The sequence below is a fragment of the Eubalaena glacialis genome, chromosome 8 (genome assembly GCF_028564815.1).
Source record: "Eubalaena glacialis isolate mEubGla1 chromosome 8, mEubGla1.1.hap2.+ XY, whole genome shotgun sequence".
Taxonomy (NCBI): domain Eukaryota; kingdom Metazoa; phylum Chordata; class Mammalia; order Artiodactyla; family Balaenidae; genus Eubalaena; species Eubalaena glacialis.
Genome location: NC_083723.1, coordinates 2,961,639 through 2,980,430, shown reverse-complemented (window position 1 = coordinate 2,980,430; position 18,792 = coordinate 2,961,639). Strand labels below are relative to the sequence as shown.

The 18,792-nt window shown below is 46.8% G+C and overlaps 1 protein-coding gene across 8 annotated transcripts in view; it reads left to right on the top strand.

Moving 5' to 3' along the window:
* Positions 1-18,792, top strand: part of GRB10 (growth factor receptor bound protein 10) — a 208,663-nt gene that overhangs the window by 65,584 nt on the left and 124,287 nt on the right. The window lies entirely within an intron of this gene.

The window sequence follows — 18,792 nt, the reverse complement described above, 5'->3', positions numbered from 1 at the left end:
CCTGCCCTCTGCCTCCTGTGTGATCGTTCTCTGGGTCTTAAAGAGGCCGGGGTTGCCTCACCCTGTCGATTGAAGCTCCGTGATGCCACTATGGGTCATGGGTTCAGCTCTCACTTGACCGCTCAGCTTCGGCTGGTTGTCACCCCAGCCTGCCAGCCTTACACTTGGCACCGGTGCTCCCAGGGAAATGGGATCAGTGAACTGCAGGGAAAACCTTCCCCAGGGAAGTGTGTCTGCAAGTTAGCTGAACAACGTCCTCTTTGCTGGTCACACAGTGAACCGTAAGGGCCAGATAGGACGTAGGGAAGGTTCCACCCCAAGGCCCTCTTAGCTCAACCCACTGGCATCTCAGATTTCCTCTGGTCCAGGCAGGGATGGCAGGAGTGCCAGCTGTAGCCAGTGCCTGGCTTCGCGGACGTGTTAGGTGTAGTCGCCGTCCCAGTTGCCCAAGGCTCTTCCCAGGAGCCAGGAGGCCGCGGACCCACGGTGGGCCCTGCCAGCGGAGCCTGTCACCCCGAGAGGAAGGGCTCCGTCATGCCGGGCCGCGGCTTTTGCAGGCACTGTTGCACTCCTGCGAGAGTCCAGCAGGCGGGCTTGGCAGCTCTTACCCTCTGTTCCTGGAAAAATCGGCCGACAGTTCCAGAATTTCTCAGAACATGGGATGATTTACAATGCGTTCGGTCTTGAGTAATCTGCAGTTACAGCAAATAGATACATCTCCAAGTTTTTAGAGAGAAGAATTTCTTTGTAAGATCGTCAGCGTACAAATAATGTTCTCATTCCAGCTGCTCACTCATCGCTGCGGCTTGGATTAGGGTTCAGTCAATGAGTCGCTGCTCAGTCGAGTTTGTTCTGGACATAGAAGCACCAGAAGGATTTTGTGCATTTAATCACCCTGCTTCCTGCTTCAGGGACAGAGGCAGCAGGTTGGTGGGGGGCATGGGATAGGGGTGCTGGTGGAGCGGGGGGTGAACTACTTCACTGTTTGACTTAGGCTGTTCCTTTAAACTGTGATATTGTCATGGTTCTGTGGCCTCGGGGGAAACCATGGGATGCCTCAGTGTCCCTGCTGGTGAACAAGGGTGCATGGTGTTGTCAGGGTGACGCGGGGATTGGGAGAAGGGTGTGGAAGTTACCCGGCACCGGGCCAGCCTGGTCTTAATCGCCCACCCAGCGTCGTTCCCTGTAATTCCTTGTTTTTTTTGTTATTTGTTTGTTTGTTTGTTTTGGTTTTTTTTTTTTTTTTTCTTTTTGGCTGTGCGGTGCAGCTTGTGGGATCTTAGTTCTCCGACCAGGGATCGAACCCGGGCCCTCAGCAGTGAAAGTGCGGAGTCCTAACCGCTGGACCACCAAGGAGTTCCTCCTTAATTCCTTGGATGTTGATTGAATGCCAGCCAGGTGCTACCTGCAGTGTGAGTGCTGGGTGGCAGCTCTTCTCCAGCAGCTGCTTTCCTGGGGCTCCTGACTCCTAGTAGGGGAGAGGGTCATGGGGAAACTGGCAAATGAGATAATCGTGAGTAATGATCATGATTCTCAAGCAAAGAAAATCCGACAGCGGGAGAGAGAGAGGCCAGGAAGTCAGGGAGACCCCCCTGGAGGGAGTGCCCAGAGCTGGGGGGCAGCACCCAGGCTGGGCTGGGGCAGAGCCTTTTCAGGGGCCAGAGGCCAGCACACCTGGCCTGAAGAGCCAGGGGAGGGGTCTGGATTTCAGTCACTTAGGAACGAGAGGTCTTTGGGGATTAGTGAATAGAGGCCTACAGCCCACTGTCTGCAGTTCTAAAATCCCCAAAGCTCTGAACCAAGAAGTTTCTTCATGGCTCACATCTTGTAGAATCTGACTCGACCTGTCGGAACTGGGTCCCTCAGGTACACCGGGAGCTCGGTGACCGGGCTGCCCTGGACCCTGGGTCATCTTTCTCAAGTCCAGAAAATTCTTATTTCCTAGCCATATCCTCCAGGGTTCTGATTATGCACCTATTATGAGGTACATTTTGTTTCTTTATTATACATAAAATAACATTCGCTATCCTTCAGAAACACACAGACACACACACACACACACACACCCAGAAAATAAAAATGAGTTCAGGTACAGACATTTGAGTGAAGTGTTGAACTGTGATTTAGAAACGAGATGCTTGAATGTAGGTTTGAAATTTGAGATAGGTTGTTAAGGTTCCTGTCAGTCCTTAAAGATCTTGGGGAAGAAGGTGTCCGAGATCCCACTGACAAGAGACAGTGGGTCTGAGATCCTGCGTGGCCCCTCATGGCGTATGGAGAGGAGACGGCCCTCGGTGACAGCCTGCACACCCAGCCTTTTGAAGCCTAGCCACCCCAAGAGAAGGCTGCTGTCCTGGCCTTCCTTGTGCATGCGTGCAGTGGCTCCACCCTAGGCATCGGTGAGATTGACAAGAGTCTGGAGAGTATGTCCCGCTACAGGAAAAACAAGTGGATTGTTGAAGGCCGGCTCCGGAGACTGAAAACTGCTCTGGCCAAGCGAACTGGTCGACCTGAGGTAGAGCTCAGGGGCCAGAGGAAGGCCTGGGGCGGAGGCGTGGCCTTCCGCGGATCATGGAGGAGACCAGTGGCGTGGAAGAGGAGGAAAAGGAGGAGACTGCAGCTGCCGTCCATGGCCGTAGGGGTCGAAGTGATGGAGAGGTTGATATCACAGCTTCTAGCACCCCAGAGCTAGAGCGCCAGAAAGGAAAACTCAGCAAGCGTCAACTCTTCTCTCACACAAAGCGGCTTCACTCATCCCAGGTGCTTCGGGCAGTCTCATTGGGTTAGGACCGCTGCAGACGCTGCTCCTGGGTGTTGCGCTATTTGACTGGTATCTTTGTGGAAGGAACCAAGGGGAGCTTAGTTCCTGAGGATGTGATAACGCAGGAAACTGATTCCTTGAAAGTGGCAACACCCAGCCCAGCCTCCTTCCCTCTGAAGGGTGAGTTAGCAGGCTTCAGCACCTTTGCCACTTCTCTTACCCAGGCCCGAGGCCAACCTCGGAAAACTAAGCCTGGGTCTGTGCAGTCTAGGCACCTGGAATCTCCTATCAAGGGTCAAGGTTCAGAACAGCCTCAGGCCCAGCTTCAGCCGGAGGCTCAGCCCCATCCTCAGCTTCAGGCTCATGAATGCAGTTTTTTGTGAATTTAAATTTATTTCTACCTATATTTTTAGGACCAGTCTCATTTTTAATAAGGTAAAAAAAGGGAAAAAAAAGTCTACAGAAAAAAACTCCTGTTTTTGCCATGTGATGTTCCACAAGTGCAGCTATAGAAAAGTGCTTGTCAGTTGAATAAAAACCACGTTTGATAGAGGGAAAAAAAAAAGATTACTGGCGAATCTTCAGATATTTAATCCAAATATTTATTTCTACTTTTATAATTTTTTTTTTCCTGATTTCTGATTTGAAAATGCATCCTCTTGTATTAGAAGTCAAACGTCGTAGAAACTGTCCTTGTGATCCTGCCCTTCTGCAACTCCATTTGCCAGTACAGGGTGAAACAACAGCCTTCCCGCGATAGCCCCTCTTCCCCTACATCCCCATCTGTAATTTCATAAATTCTGTCTCAGCCCCACGTCTCTGCAGGTTGCTTCCTTTGGCCCCATTTCAGTTGTCCATTCCTGAGCCTTCAAGCCAGGAGCCTCCCCTTGCAGGGCAGGGGTTGGCAAACCACAGCCTGTGGGCCAAATCCGACCCCTGCCTGCTTTTGTAAATAAAGTTTTATTGGAACACGGCCATGTTCCTTCACTTAACATCTCGTCTGTGGCTGCTTTTGGGCCTCACTAGCAGAGCTGAGCAGCGTCTGGCCCTCTGCAGACCACCTCCTGCTTTAGGACATCTGACATTAGTGCAGTGAGTCTTCTGGGTGGACAGAGGCCCAAGTGGGCCTCCTTGTGTCTGCTCCTCTCCTCCCTCATCGTGGGGACAGCAGCGACAAGACTCAGCCCACCCGTGAGACCTCGATTGCCAATCACACACAGCTGTGGGTCTTCGGTTGGGTTCACATCTGGTTCCTGCATCTCTCAGCAGCGTCTGAAGGAGCTGGATGCTCTCATCCCTTATGGTCTGGACTTGGGATCATTCTCTGGAATCGAATTCCATTCCCAAAGTTGGTCACTGTCATTTATTTTTTAGCCAAAGAGTCGTCCTATGGCTTCTCCGTTTCTCATCTTATTCACCCATGCTTTGGCAGAGAGACATTTTCATTGGACTTCGTTTTCTTCAAGAAATTTGTGGACAGTTCCTCCCACTCGTCATGGTAGGGGGAGACGGATGCCAAGATCAACTGAGACATCACTTATTTATTTTTATCTTTTTATTGAAGTGTACTTGACTTACAATGTTGAGTCAATTTCTGCTGTACAGCAAAGTGACTCAGTTATACATATATGTGCAATTCTTTTTTTAAAATATTCTTTCCCATTGTGGTATATCACAGGATATTGAATGTAGTTCCCTGTGCTGTACGGTAGGACCTTGTTGTTTATCCGTTCTATATGTAATAGTTTGCATCTGCCAACCCCAAACTCCCAGTCCATCCCTCCTCCACCCCCCTCCCCCTTGGCGGCCACAAGTCTGTGCACGATGAGACGTCACGTACTTTTATGAGACTCTTCCAGTGGGTAGGACCTTCACCTAAAGCAGTTCTGCAAATCGTTCCGGATTATTTCTGAAGTTAGTAACAACCACTATTTAATAGAGACGTTTTGCACAGTGAAGCTGGCAACTGATGAATGCATTGACAGCACGCTCTTCGTGGCTGGACGCCTTTTAGGTTTTCTGTGCGTGCCTTGCTTACAATGTCGCTGTGAGAATGAAAGTCACTTATGTAGAGCCCCTGGCCTTGTCTTGGCACATAAACAAGCCTCATTAAATGGGAGGTGTTATTTTAATACACGACGTGAGCTGCTGATTTGTTAGAGTGTAGATTCTTTTTTAGCAGTAGAATTTGTAAATGATTTTTTTGTGATGCCTCTGTCACTTCAAGATTATAATCTTTTCAAGTCTTTGAAATCACTGTAGAAAATTCACTTCAAAAGGAGGGCTTCCCTGGTGGCGCAGGGGTTAAGAATCCGCCTGCCAATGCAGGGGACACGGGTTCGAGCCCTGGCCCGGGAGGATCCCACATGCCGCGGAGTAACTAAGCCCGTGTGCCACAACTACTGAGCTGCACTCTAGAGCCCGCAAGCCACAACTACTGAGCCCGTGTGCCACAACTACTGAAGCCTGCACGCCTAGAGCCCGTGCTCCGCAACAAGAGAAGCCACCACAATGAGAAGCCCGCGCACCGCAACGAAGAGTAGCCCCCGCTCACCGCAACTAGAGAAAGCCCGTGTAGCAGCAACGAAGACCCAATGCAGCCAAAAATAAATACATTAATTAAAATTAAAAAAAAAAAAAGTAGATGATACTTGGTTTGGATAAACATTTTCTCCCTGATGTGACAAACTGTAGTCGATTGGTTTTATTTATTGGAATCCTGGATGGTCAGTGACGTGTTAGGAAACAGCACATGAGTTTACATTTCTGTCACTTGTGGAATCAGTTGAACGCCCTTTTCTTTAAACACTGGGAGTCACGTGGCTGATTTGTTCATTCCCTTCGTGTTCTGGGAATGATGGGGCGACCGTGGCTGGATGCTGGGATCAAGATGCAGGAGGAGGGAGCCCTGCCTTGGGAGACTCCCAGCCCTGGTGGGACAGACAAGCAGAGGAAACACAAACCATCAGCCTCAGCCATGAGCTTGGTTGGGGGGGGGGGACCAGCGGGGACGCTGCATCATTTCCTGATGGAACCCGTCGCTCACCACTCAGTGGAGACCGGCTAGTGGGGAGAAGATTCAGCACTTCTGGATCCTCGACTTGGGTTCTCTGATTTTACCCTTCACCAACCCTCAGAGGTGGGACCTTCATACCTTTGTGATACCCATTTTACAGGTGAGAAAACCAAGCCGCTAACTATGTGCTGGTTGGCATAACAAGGACTTCACTTGGATTTTCCTAAGTAGGACTCTTCCCACAACCCTTCATGTTCTTCTCTTTTCAGATGAGAATAGCAAGGCAGACAAGGCCGTTTCCCCTACCGGGTGACAGGTGTGTTTTTCTTAACGTTTGTATCTGTGGAGGGTGTGAGGGTTCACATTGTCGGGACCGCATGGGTCCCACTCTCCTCAGAGCCTTGCGATGAAGCGTTGTTTGTGTCCTGGGATTCACACTCACTGAATTTCCTTGATCCTAAAGTGCCATGGGATAAAGGGTCAATTTTAATGACAACTTTTCATTCAAAATAAAGATTATCACGTATAATCCTTAAATGTGGATCGGTTGGAAAGTGTTTAAATTTCAAAATTGTTAAAATGGGGGAGTGTCTTAGATGAAATACTACAAGTAAGTACATATAAATGAAAATTTTAAAAGTATACATTTATTAGAGAGGGACAGACTTGCTCTATCCTGAATGCTTTTGTTTGTATAGACTAGATACTTCTGGAAGAGTGTGGGCTTGAGGTCTTGGATTTCTACTGAAGTATCACAGAGCTATATTTATTGAGTACCTTCTATGTGTTCTGTCCTGCATCTGATACCATGGCAAGCACCGTGCGTAGGTTAGGCATCTGTTTCTTTTAGGGGGACCAAGGCTTGCAGGTGCTGGTAACTCCCAGGTCACGTGGCTGGTACCCGGTAGCTCGGGCTGGGGCCTGTGGGCCGGGTCTCCCCATCCTGTCTCTTGGCTTCTCCTGGGCGCCCTGTGCTTGGCTGGGCAGGTATGTGATGCCGGCTGGCAGGCCGATCAGTCGATTGAGGGGCCGGACTTGATTAATGCTCTGTCTGGTAAGGTTTCATTGCTGCAGCGGGGGCAGGGCTTGGGGCCAGCAGAGTGAAAGCGGGGGCAGGGAGAGGGCAGCATCCGCTTGGGGAATGGTGACTCAGGCCCTGGGTTCCTGGTAGGCTGCTCAGCGTCGTCGGGGCGGCCTGGCTTCTGTTGACAGCCACTCACCCATCCATTCTGACTGTCATCTGCGTCATCCCTTGGGGCCTGGGCGGTCCTGCTTGGTCCGCCCGCTGGCCGTCGGGGCCCCTGTGCACCCTACCTTCTGCACACGTCCAGGCGGGCCCCTGGGTCTCAGGTTAATGCTCCCTCTTTGCAGGAAAGGTGGCTGGACCTTCTAAGGGAGGTGGACGGGGGTCATGGTTTGCCCGTCACAGACCTGAACGCCACCTGCTGTGCTGTCCTCATTCACACTGCCGCCTTCTGCCCACGCGACCTCCACGCTCAGCCCTGAGTTGTGTCTCACCTGTGCCCGGCCCGCGTGGAGGCTGTGCCCCGTTTCCCAGAAGCAGGATGGCCCTGTTGGAAGCTGGGGTACCCAGGTCTTGCCCGTGCCCTCGGCTCTGGGTTTGAAAGTGCGCTCTGGCCGTTGTGAGGAGACCCCGCTCCCCCTGTCTCCCCAGGGGTGTCCTTCCCGGGGCCGCAGATCAGAGGCCGTGCTTGTCTCCTGTTTGTGGGCCTGTTTGGTGGACGGCGGCTTGGGCGGGTCCAAGGCTGCAGGCGCACAGCCTCTGGAGTGATTTCTGTGCTCTCTGAAGATGGGGTCACGGGCGCGGCCTTGTCACTGTATTGTAATATCTGATTATGGCCCGTCGTGCACGCGCTGGTCCTCTTAACGACTGGTTAGATTTGGAGATGAAGCAGGATGTGTCTTGGAGGTGATGGGGTGACGTGGCACTTTCTTGGCTGGTCTGGGCGCTGGAGAACTTCCTGTTCACTCGGCTGCAAAGGGATGAATAAGCTGGATCCTTTCTGCAGGTGCCTTGGACGGGCAGCTGGAGGACAGGGGCAGGTCGTGATCACGCAGAAAATGTTTCGATGGATGGAAACTTCGGCAGTTGCAACTGTTTTTCAAAAATGGTACCACATGGAGAGTATGGGTGGACGTGGGGTTAGGAGGCTGGTCGCCGGGCTGGGGGCTGGTTAGAGTGTGGATTAGGAAGGGTTTGAGGCTTCCTCTTGTGTCTGGCTTAGGCACCGAGCTGAAGGGTGACTGAGTGGCCTTCACTGAAGTATTTCTGGGTTTCCATTGCTGTATCTTCACGGGGGCTCTGCTACCCCAGACCACCCCAGCCCTGGTGGGAGGGAGTTTCCCAGTGTGTCCTTGGAGATCAGACATGGGGATGGAGGGAGAGCGGGGAAGGGGGGCAGCGTCTGATCTGCTGTTGATCCCATTGGCGTATTTTTCCTCTCCAGAGACTGGGTTTGGTCATTGTATATCTTTCATTTTTTTTTAACTTATCAGGTCATGCTTTCCTTTACCTTCCTGAACACGTGGAATATATATATATATATATATTTTTAAATAAATTTTTTAAATAAATTTATTTTTTAATAAATTTTTTAAATAAATTTATTTATTTTATTTATTTATTTATTTTATTTATTTATTTTTGGCTGCGCACAGGCTTTCTCTAGTTGCGGCGAGCGGGGGTGACTCTTCGTTGCAGTGCACGGGCTTCTCATTGCGGTGGTTTCTCTTGTTGTGGAGCACAGGCTCTAGGTGCACTGGCTTCAGTAGTTGTGGCGCGTGGGTTCAGTAGTTGTGGCTCGTGGGCTCTAGAGCGCAGGCTCAGTAGTTGTGGCGCGCGGGCTTAGTTGCTCCGCGACATGTGGGATCTTCCTGGGCCAGGGCTCGAACCCATGTCGCCTGCATTGGCAGGTGGATTCTTAACCACTGTGCCACTGGGGAAGCCCACATGGAATATATTTATCCCAGTTGTTTTAACACACCTGTCTTCTCGTTTTATTGTCTTTGACGTTTCTAGGTCTGTTTCTCTTGGTTGATTTCTCTTATCATTATGGGTCTGATTTTCGTTTCATGCCTGGCAGTTTTTTTTTTTTTTAATTAATTAATTTATTTATTTATTTTTGGCTGTGTTGGGTCTTTGTTTCTGTGTGAGGGCTTTCTCCAGTTGCGGCAAGCGGGGGCCACTCTTCATCGCGGTGCGCGGGCCTCTCACTGTCGCGGCCTCTCTTGTTGCGGAGCACAGGCTCCAGACGCGCAGGCTCAGTAGTTGTGGCTCACGGGCCCAGTCGCTCCACGGCATGTGGGATCGTCCCAGACCAGGGCTCGAACCCGTGTCCCCTGCATTGGCAGGCAGACTCTCAACCACTGCACCACCTGGGAAGCCCTGCCTGGCAGTTTTTGATTGGATGCCAGACGTGAATTTTACATGCTTGAGTGCTGGCTTTTTTTTTTTTTTCTTTTTCTTTTTGTGGGTATTCCTTTAAATATTTGGGAGATTGTTACAGGAACAGTTAGGCTTCTAGGAAACGGTTTGCTCCTTTTGAAGCCTGCTTTTAAACTTTGTTAGCTGGGCCTAGAATAACTTTAGGTCTAGGCCTAATTTGCTCTCACTATTAAGGCAAGACCCTTCTGAGGACTCAATTCAGCGTCTCGTGTGTAAGGAGGTTTCCCATGTGGCTGCTATGAATGCAGACTTCGTCCTGCCCTGTGCGAGCTCTGGGGCTTGTTCTGCCTGCTTCTTTCTGGTGGTTCTTTCCTGGCCTTGGTAGCTTCCTTGTGTGCCTGCACTAGGGCACCCCCTGCATGTCTCTAAGGCCCTCCTCCGTGCCAAATCCTTCTCTCTGCCCCGGCCTCCCTGAACTTTGAATTCCATCTCCTTAGAAGGACCCCCAGACACCGCCTGAGACCCCTTCCTTGCACTGCAGATTGGAAACTCTCTGGAGCCCTCGATGGGGGGCCCTGGGATGTCTCCCCGCATCTGTTTCCCCTCTCTCGGGAGTGCTGTCCTGTGCTGCCTGGTGTCCGGTGTATGAAAACCACTTCAATTTTTGGTTATTTAAGAAGAGAGGGTACGTGCAATCCCTGGTATTCTATCTTGGCTGGAAGCACAGAAGTCCCCAAAATATTGTTTCAGCCATGGTTCTAGGAATAAATTAGCCTCAGAACATTTGTATGTAATATATAGAATCAGCTCTGGAGCTGAAAAGAAGTACAGAGGCCATGTGGTACAAAGACCTCACATCATAGATGAGGAAACAGGCACAGTGAAGGCAGTTATTTGCCCAGGATCAGAGGGTTTGTCACAGTGGCGATTTATGTGTTTGGCTCATGTCACAATAAGGTTTTTCATACACGAAGGACGCGATGGCATGGCTTCTCGTAGCCCGTGCTGAGGTTGGGACCCCGAAGTCCCCACAGGGGCAAGCAGACCTTGGACGGAGAACCGAGCGTGCTGTGCCCCGGGATCTGAGCTGCTCCCCCTCTTCCCCCACCCCCCTTTTTTTTTTAACTAAAGTGTAGTTGATTTACGATATTGTGTTTGTTTCTGTTGTACAGCAAAGTGGTTTAGTTATACATGCTTTTATATATATATATGTATATATATATATTCTTTTTCAGATTCTTTTCCATTATAGATTATTACAAGATATTGAGTATAGTTCCCTGTGCTGTACAGTAGGTCCTTTTTGCTTTGTCTTGGCCACTTGCTTTGCACAAAGCTCCGAGGAAGATGGCCTCAAGGGAACATCACCTGACCTGTCAGCGGGGGTGGGGGGTGGAGGGGGTGGGGGTGGAGGTGGGGCCTTCACCATGCTTCTGGAAGCTCTGCCCTGCCCCGCCTCATCCCTGCCCTCTGTGGAGCTATCACACCTGGTCCAGGTGCTGTGTGGGAACCCAGGTGGGATGCGCTGGGGACCAGCTCCCCTCATTCTGACCCCAGATTCTCGGCCGGGGGCTGCCGGTCACCCCTGGCCTCATGCCCTCTGCTCGCCAGAGGGACGTGGAAACAAGGAAGAGCCACCCCGGGGTTACATCATATTAAACCCTGGGGCCTTTTCCTAGTCCACCAGGGCAGTGAGAACCCTTTCCAAGTTCTGAGATTGTTGTTGAGAAAGTTCAGGGAAGCAACGCCTGTCCTCACCCTGCTGACGGGGGGCAGGGAGTACGGGCCCGGCGCTCTGCTGGGAGGGTAGCCCCGCCGCGGCTGATCCCTGAAGCCCCCGGTGCCCGGTGCGTGCGTGCGGGGCTGGTAGACGCGGGGGTAGGGGTGGGGTGCCGCGGGAGCAAGCGGGGAGCTTTGTGCGGAAGGACCCGGGCTCTCCTAACCGCAGTGCCCTGTGTGCCCCACCGGGGGCGGTGTCTCAGGACTGGCTCCCCACTTTAGATGAGGAAGCTGAGGCTCGGGGTGTAAGGGATTGTCGCCTGGCCAGTGCGCCTGGATGTTGAACCCATCTCCCCGACTTCCACACTGGGTTTCATCAGCTTGTGCCTCTGCCTTGTCAGCCAGCTTCATTACTCGGCCCTTTTCATTTGAGGTCCTTGTGTAGCTGGGTGACCGGACTTCCTTCGCCTCCTGGAGGGATTCAGCCCGTGGCTGGCGTTTGGCCTGGTCCTTGAGGCTCCCTGAGACTCAGTGCGGGCAGTCACCTTCTGTGATGGGGGAGGGTCCAGGGAGGAGGACCAAGATTTGCTTCCAGAAGGTGGAGTCCTGGTTGGCCAGAGTGCCCCGGGGACAGAGTCAGAACACATTTGATTCCATTTGGAAGTGTGCTGTTTGTTTCTCAAATTGCTCTGACACCCTGTGTTGCATTTTGTCCAGGCTGGTTTAGAGGGCGGACATCCTCTCGTTTCCCGGACAAGTCCCTCTAGAGCCTAAAGCTGACCCAGGCGCTGTGTGCTGGCCCAGCTGACAAGTGGACGTTGTATTAGCCCCTTAGTTGTATTGGTGGATGTTTGGTCTGTATTCATTTTCCTTTTCTCAAGGGAGGAGGGTCCCAGGGAACAAACAGAGCGGGTGGTAGGACAGGACCCCTCCTGTCCTGTCCTACCTCTGCCGCTCACGCGTTTGTCACGCTACCAGCATCCCCTCCCCCGGCCGTCTTGTAGAGGGGCCGTGATGCAATGTCATGCCTACCCCGGCGGGATCGGCTGCAGTACATGCCCAGCCGGGGGCGGGGCCTTCAGTACTTGCTGGGTCAGGTCACGTCCACAGCCGTGCTCCGTGCTTCGTCCGGAGTGAACCCCTGCTCTCCTGTCACGTGGGCTGAGTGACCAGGTCATCAGGAAAGTGCTGCCTCGCTCTGACTTATTGGTCCCTCCCGAGCGGGGAGAGAGGAGGACTGAGTGCGGACGGCCCGGTGTTGCTGAGAACCAGTGACCCAGCCAAGGGTTCTCTTCCAGGAGAGCCTGAGGTATCTCACATGGCCTCTGGCTTCCCATCTGCATCGAGAGAGTTCTGTGGGCCCCCAAGGGCAGCCAGGACACCCGTGGCAGGGTTTATGACAGGACCCACCAGTTGTGCTTAAAATCGGTAAGTTAGTAACTTGGGAAAACCCTCAACCTCATAGGAAAGCAAGAATGGAAGTAGAGCAAGTGGCACAGGGACCCCGGTGCTGTCATTACTAAGCGGGCTGTTTGTGACGTCACGTTTCTGGTTAGTTACTATTTCACTGGCTTGAGATGTTTGGCTGCTTCTCTGAGCCACAATAATTGTTTTGGCAGGAATTCCCCACCTTTCCCTAGCTCCTAAGACACAGACCCCTTGTAAAAGTGTACGGTTGTGAGACTCTTGGTGTTTGCCAACCACCGACCTCCCTGTCCCATCTCTGAGTGACAGCTGCCCCTTCTGTCTTTGCTGTTAGTCACCCAGCCCTCGTTCTGAGTTTTACGCAGTGTGTTACCTCCCCTTGTGTTATTTACAGGTTAACTTATATCCATACTTAAGGACTAAGGTATAGTTAGAAGCCCTCAAATACTGTAAGAGTTGCTTTGTCCTTTGAGGGCTGGAGAGGAGATGGGCGGGGTCCTGGATCAGGGTGTAGTCAGGTGGGCAGACCCACTGTGAGTGATGTGAGGAAGGGGTTCATGGGGGGCATCTTCCTCTTTTGGAGAAAAGTTTTTGGTACTTAGAGATGGTCCAGGTATTTGCAAGTCAGAGTCAGTAGCCTGTATTCATACAACATAACTAGCATGTATTCTTACCCTCACTCCCTGATTTGGGAAGGCTGGCGTGGTAAGTTTTCCTTTCTCTTGATGAAGTAAAATTCATATCTTATGGCAAGGGAAGAAAAATTTAAACATAAGACTTTCTTTGCCCGTTTGGTCCTCGTCCCCCACATTTAGTGTGAGTTGTGCATCTGCAGTAACCAGACCTCCTTAGGAGAAAACACTCCTTCTTCATCTCATTAAGGGTCACTACTCCTTAGGAGATAACCTTCTTTCTTCATCTTGTGAGGCGCCACGAAGACCCATGACCCACTACTCACTTTGTACGTGTAGATCTGGGTTGTGTACACTGTCAGTAACATGCCATTTGACGGGTAACCCTTTGTCCAAAAACTTACGTAACCTTGCTTTGACCTCTAACAGGTGGAACAGTCCTCAGGGCTTTCTGAAGGACCGTCTCCCGGGTTATAATCCTCAGGTTGGCTCAAATAAAATTTTCCATTTCTTTCTTAGATCGACTGTTGATTAATTTTTTTTGTGGATACTCTCATCACAGGTTCTTGGACCCAGGTGAAGCCAAGTGTGTGATTTGGTTTTAGGGTTAGTTTGATGAATACCTCTTGTTGTCTGTGCTCTTACATAGAATAAACAGGCAGAATGTCAGCTGGGGCAAAAACTGGCTCTAGGTCATTTATTATGAGTGTTATTTCCATTGGGGGCAGGGGCTAATTTTGCAGACCTTGCACCTGGCAAAATGTGGCGTGCAGATACTGCAGATTTGGTCAAGTTCTCTGATGTTTTAAGACTTTGCGTGGTTGGTTAGTAGCGTAACAGCTTGTGTAGCACCCATAGCTCAGTACTGGTGAGAATGCATTCTCCTACGTGGTCACACAGTATCTAGCCATGGTGCTGGGGGCCAGTCCCCTTCCTCCTTGTCTGTAAGAATGGGGGTAAAACAGTACCCTATGAAAGAAAGGATGGAAATGAGAATGCATGTAATTGTCTAGCACCACGCCTGGTCCCCAGGATTGTAATAGAAACCTTCTATTTCTGCATTTTTTTAACCCTTTGTTGACCCCCTTCACCCATTTCTCCCAGCCCTCACCCCCGTCTCTGGCAACCAGCAATCTGTTCTTTGTATTTATGAGCTTTATTTTTTTATTCTTTTTATTTTATTGAAGTATAGTTGATTTACAGTGTTGTGTTAATTTCTGCTGTACAGCAAAGTGATTCAGTTATACATATACATACTCCTTTTTATATTCTTTTCCATTATGGTTTATCACAGGATGTTGAACGTAGTTCCCTGTGCTATACAGTATGTTTATCCATTCTATGTATAATAGTTTACATCTGCTAATCCCAAACTCCCAATCTTTCTTTTTTAAATTTTTTTAGATTTCATTTACATGAGAGACCAAGAGATCATATAGTATTTATCTTTCTCTGTCTGAGCTATTTCACTTAGCATAATGCCCTCAAGGTCTACCCTTGTTGTCACAAATGGCAAGATTTTATTCCTTTTTATGTCTGGATAATATTCTGTTTATATGCCATATCTTCTTTATCCATTCATCCATCAATGGACATGTAGGTTGCTTCTGTATCTTGGTTATTGTAAATAATGCTGCAGTGAACATGGGGGTGCATGTATCATTTCAAATTAGTGTTTTCGTTTTCTTTCGATACCCAGAAATAGAATTGCTGGATCATACGGTGGCTCTGTTTTTCATATTCTGAGGAACCTCCATCCTGTTTTCCATAGTAGCTACACCATTTTACATTTCTGTCAATGCATAGTTTCCTTTCACCACATCCTCTCCAACCCTTCTCATTTCTTGTCTTTTTGATAATACATTCCGACAGGTGTACAGTGATATCTCATTGTTTTGATTTTCATTTCCCTGATGATTAGTGATGTTGAGCATCTTTTCATGTGCCTGTTGGCCATCTGTGTATCTTCTTTGGGAAAATGTCTATTCAGGTTTTCTGCCCATTTTTTAATAGGATTGTTTGGTTTGTTTTTTGTGGGGTTTTTTTGGTGTTGAGTTACATAAATTCTTTATATATTTTGGGTGTTAGCCCCTTATCAAATATACAATTTGCAAATATTTTCTCCCATTCACTAGGGTGCCTTCTTATTTTGTTGATGGTTTCCTTTGCTGTGCAAAAGCTTTTTAATATGATATAGTCCTACTTTTTACTTTTGCTTTTGTTTCTTTTGCTTTGGTGTCAGATTGAAAAAATCACCAAGACATCCTTAACATAAGTCAAGGGGCTTACCACCTATGTTTTCTTCTAGGAGTTTTATGATTTCAAGTCTTATGTTTAAGTCTTTAATCCATTTTGAGTTAATTTTTTGGTATGGTATAAGATAGTGGTTGAGTTTCATTCTTTTGCATGTAGCTGTCCAGTTTTCCCAACATCATTTACTGAAGAGACTGTCTTTCCCCATTGTATATTCTTGGCTCCTTTGTCATAAATAATTGACCATATATGTATGGGTTTACTTCTGGGCTCTCTATTCTGTTCCTTTGGTCTATGTGTCTGTTTCTGTGCCATTATCATATTGTTTTTATTACTATAGTTTTGTAATATACAGTTGTCCCTTGGTATCCATGGAGAATTGGTTCCAGGACCCCTCTCAGATACCAAAATCTGCAGATGCTTAAGTCCCTTATATAAAATGGTGTAGTATTTGTGTATAACCTATGCACATCCTTCCATAGACTTTAAATGATCTCTAAATCACTTATAATACCCAGTATAATGTAAACACTATCTAAACCATTGGAAGTACAACATAAATGTATTGCATTGCTGGTGTGCAGCAATTCAAGTTTGCTGTTTGGAATTTCCTGGAATTTTTTTTCAAATATTTTCAATCGGCAGTTGGTTGAATCCTCGCATGTAGGACCCACGGATATGGAGAGCCAACTGTGGTTTGAAATCAGGGAACATGATGCCTCCAGCTTTGCTGTTCTTTCTCAAGACTGCTTTGGATATTCGGGGTTTTCGTGGTTCTATACAAATTTTAAGACTATTTGTACTATTTCTTTGAAAAATGACATTGGAATTTGATAGGGATTGCATTGAATCTGTAGATTTGCTTTGGATAAAATGGACATTTTAACAATATTGGTTCCTCTGATCCATGAGAATGGAATATCTTCCATTTATTTGCATCTTCAGTTTCTTCCATTAATGTCTTACTGTTTTCAGTGTACAGGCCTTTCATCTCCTTGGTTAGATTTTTCTTAGGTACTTTATTCTTTTTGATGTAATTGTAAATGAGATTATTTTCTTTATTTCTCATTGTTAGTATATATAAATGCAATTGATTTTGTATCCTGCAACTTTACTGAGTTCATTTATTATTAGCTCTAACAGTTTTTTGATGGAGACTGTAGGGTTTTCTATATACAATTTCATGGCATCTCCAAACAGTGAGTTTCACTTTTTGCTTTCCAATTTGGATAACTTTTACTTCTTTTTCTTGCCTAATTGCTCTGGCTACTGCTTCCAATACTATGTTGACTAAGAGTGGCAGGAGTAGGCATCCTTGTCTTGTTCCTGATCTTAGAGGAAATGCTTTCAGCTTTTCACCACTGAGTATGATGTTAGCTGTGGGCATATCATATATGACCTTTATTATGTTGAGGTATATTCCCTCTATACCCACTTTGTTGAAAGTTTTTATCAAAAATGATATTGAATTTTGTCAAATGCTTTTTCTGCATCTGTTGAGATCATGATTTTTTTAGCTTTCATTTTGTTAATTTGGTGTATCATATTGACTGATCTGCATACGTTGAATCATCCTTGCATCCCTGGAATAAATCCCACTTGATCATGGTATATGATCATTTTAATGTATTGTTGAATTTGGTTTGCTAATATTTTGTTGAGGATTTTTACATCTATGTTCATTAGGGATATTAGCTTATAATTTTCTTTTCTTGTGGCATCTTTGTTTGATATTACGGTAATGCTGTCTTTATAAAATGAGTTTGGAAGCGTTCCCTCCTCTTCTGTGTTTTGGAAGAATTTGAGAAGGATTGGTATTGATTCTTCTTGGAAAGTTTGGTAGAATCCACCAGTGAAGCCATCTGGTCCTGGACTTTCATTTGTTGGGAGGATTTTTATTACTGATTAAATCTCCTTACTAGTAATAAGTTTGTTCAGGTTTTCTATTTCATCATGATTCAGTCTTAGTAGGTTGTATGTTTCTAGATATTTATCTATTTCTTCTAGGTTGTCCAGTTTGTTGGTGTGTAATTGTTCATGGTAGATTCTGATGTTTCTTTGTATTTCTGTGATATCAGTTATAAAGTCTCCTCTTTCATTTCTCATTTTATTTATTTGTGTCCTCTTATTGTCCTGCTGAGTCTAGCTAACGGTTTGTCAATGTTGTTTATTTTTTTCAAAGAACGGGATCTTAGTTTCATTGATCTTCCCTATCGCCTTTTTAGTCTCCATTTCATTTATTTCTGTTCTAAATTTTATTTCCTCCCTTCTACTATCTTTGGGCTTTGTTTGTTCTTCTTTATCTAGTTCCTTGAGGTGTAAAGTTAGGTTGTTTATTTGAGACCTTTCTTGTTTCTTGAAGTAGGCCTGTGTCACTGTGAGCTTTCCTCTTAGAAGTGCTTTTGCTGTATCACACAAATTTTGGTTTGCTATATTTCCATTTTCATTTGTCTCAAGGTATTTTTTATTTTTTTGTTTCTTCTTTGAACCATTGGCTGTTCAGTAGCATATTGTTTAATCTCCACTTATTTGCCAGTTTTACAGTTTTCTTCATGTAATTAATTTCTAGTTTCATACTATCGTGATCAGAAAATAGCACTTGATGTGATTTCTGTTGTAAATTTATTAAGACTTGTGTTATGGACTAACATAAGCTCTAGCTTGGAAATGTTCCATGGATACTTGAGAAGATTGTGTATTCTGCTGCCTTCAGGTGGAATGTTCTGTATATATCTGTACAGGCCATGTATTCTAATGTATCTTTTAAGGCTAATGTTTCCTTATTGATTTTCTGTCTGGATGATCTAGCCATTGATGTAAGTGGGGGTATTAAAGTCCCTACTATTACTGTATTGCTATCTATTTCTCCTTTTAGGTCTGGTAATATTTGCTTTATATAGTTAGGCACTCCTGTGTTGAGTGCATAGATATTTACAAATGTTATATCCTCTTGTTGGGTTGACCTCTTTATCATTATGTGATGCCTTTCTTTGTCTCTTATTGCAGTCTTTGTTTCCAGGTCTTTTGTCTGATACAAGTATAGTTATTCCAGCTTTCTTTTGGTTTCCATTTGTATGAAATGTCTTTTTCCATCCCTTCACTTTCAGTCAGTGTGTGTTCTTATATGTGAATTAAGTCTCTTGTAGGCAGACTATAGGTTGGTCTTATATTTTTATCCATTCAGCCACCTTATGTCTTCTGATAGGAGGGTTTAGTCCATTTATCTTTAAATTAATTATTGATAGGTATGAATTTACCGCCATTTTTTTTTTCCGGGCTGTTTCTGTAGTTCCTCTCTGTTCTTTTCTTCTCTTCCTTTATGATTTATGACTTTCTTTAGTGCTTATATAATGCTTATATTCCTTTCTCTTTTTCTTTTGTATGTTTTCTATGTAGGTTTTTGCTTTGTGGTTACTGTGAGGCTTACATAAGCTACATCTGAAACAGTCCGTTTTAAGTTGATAAGAACTTAAGTTTGATCCCATTCTAAATAAAGCTCAGCATTTTTACTCTCCCCCTCCACCACGTTTTATGTTTTTGGTGTCATATTTTACATCTTTTTATCTTGTTATCCCTTAAT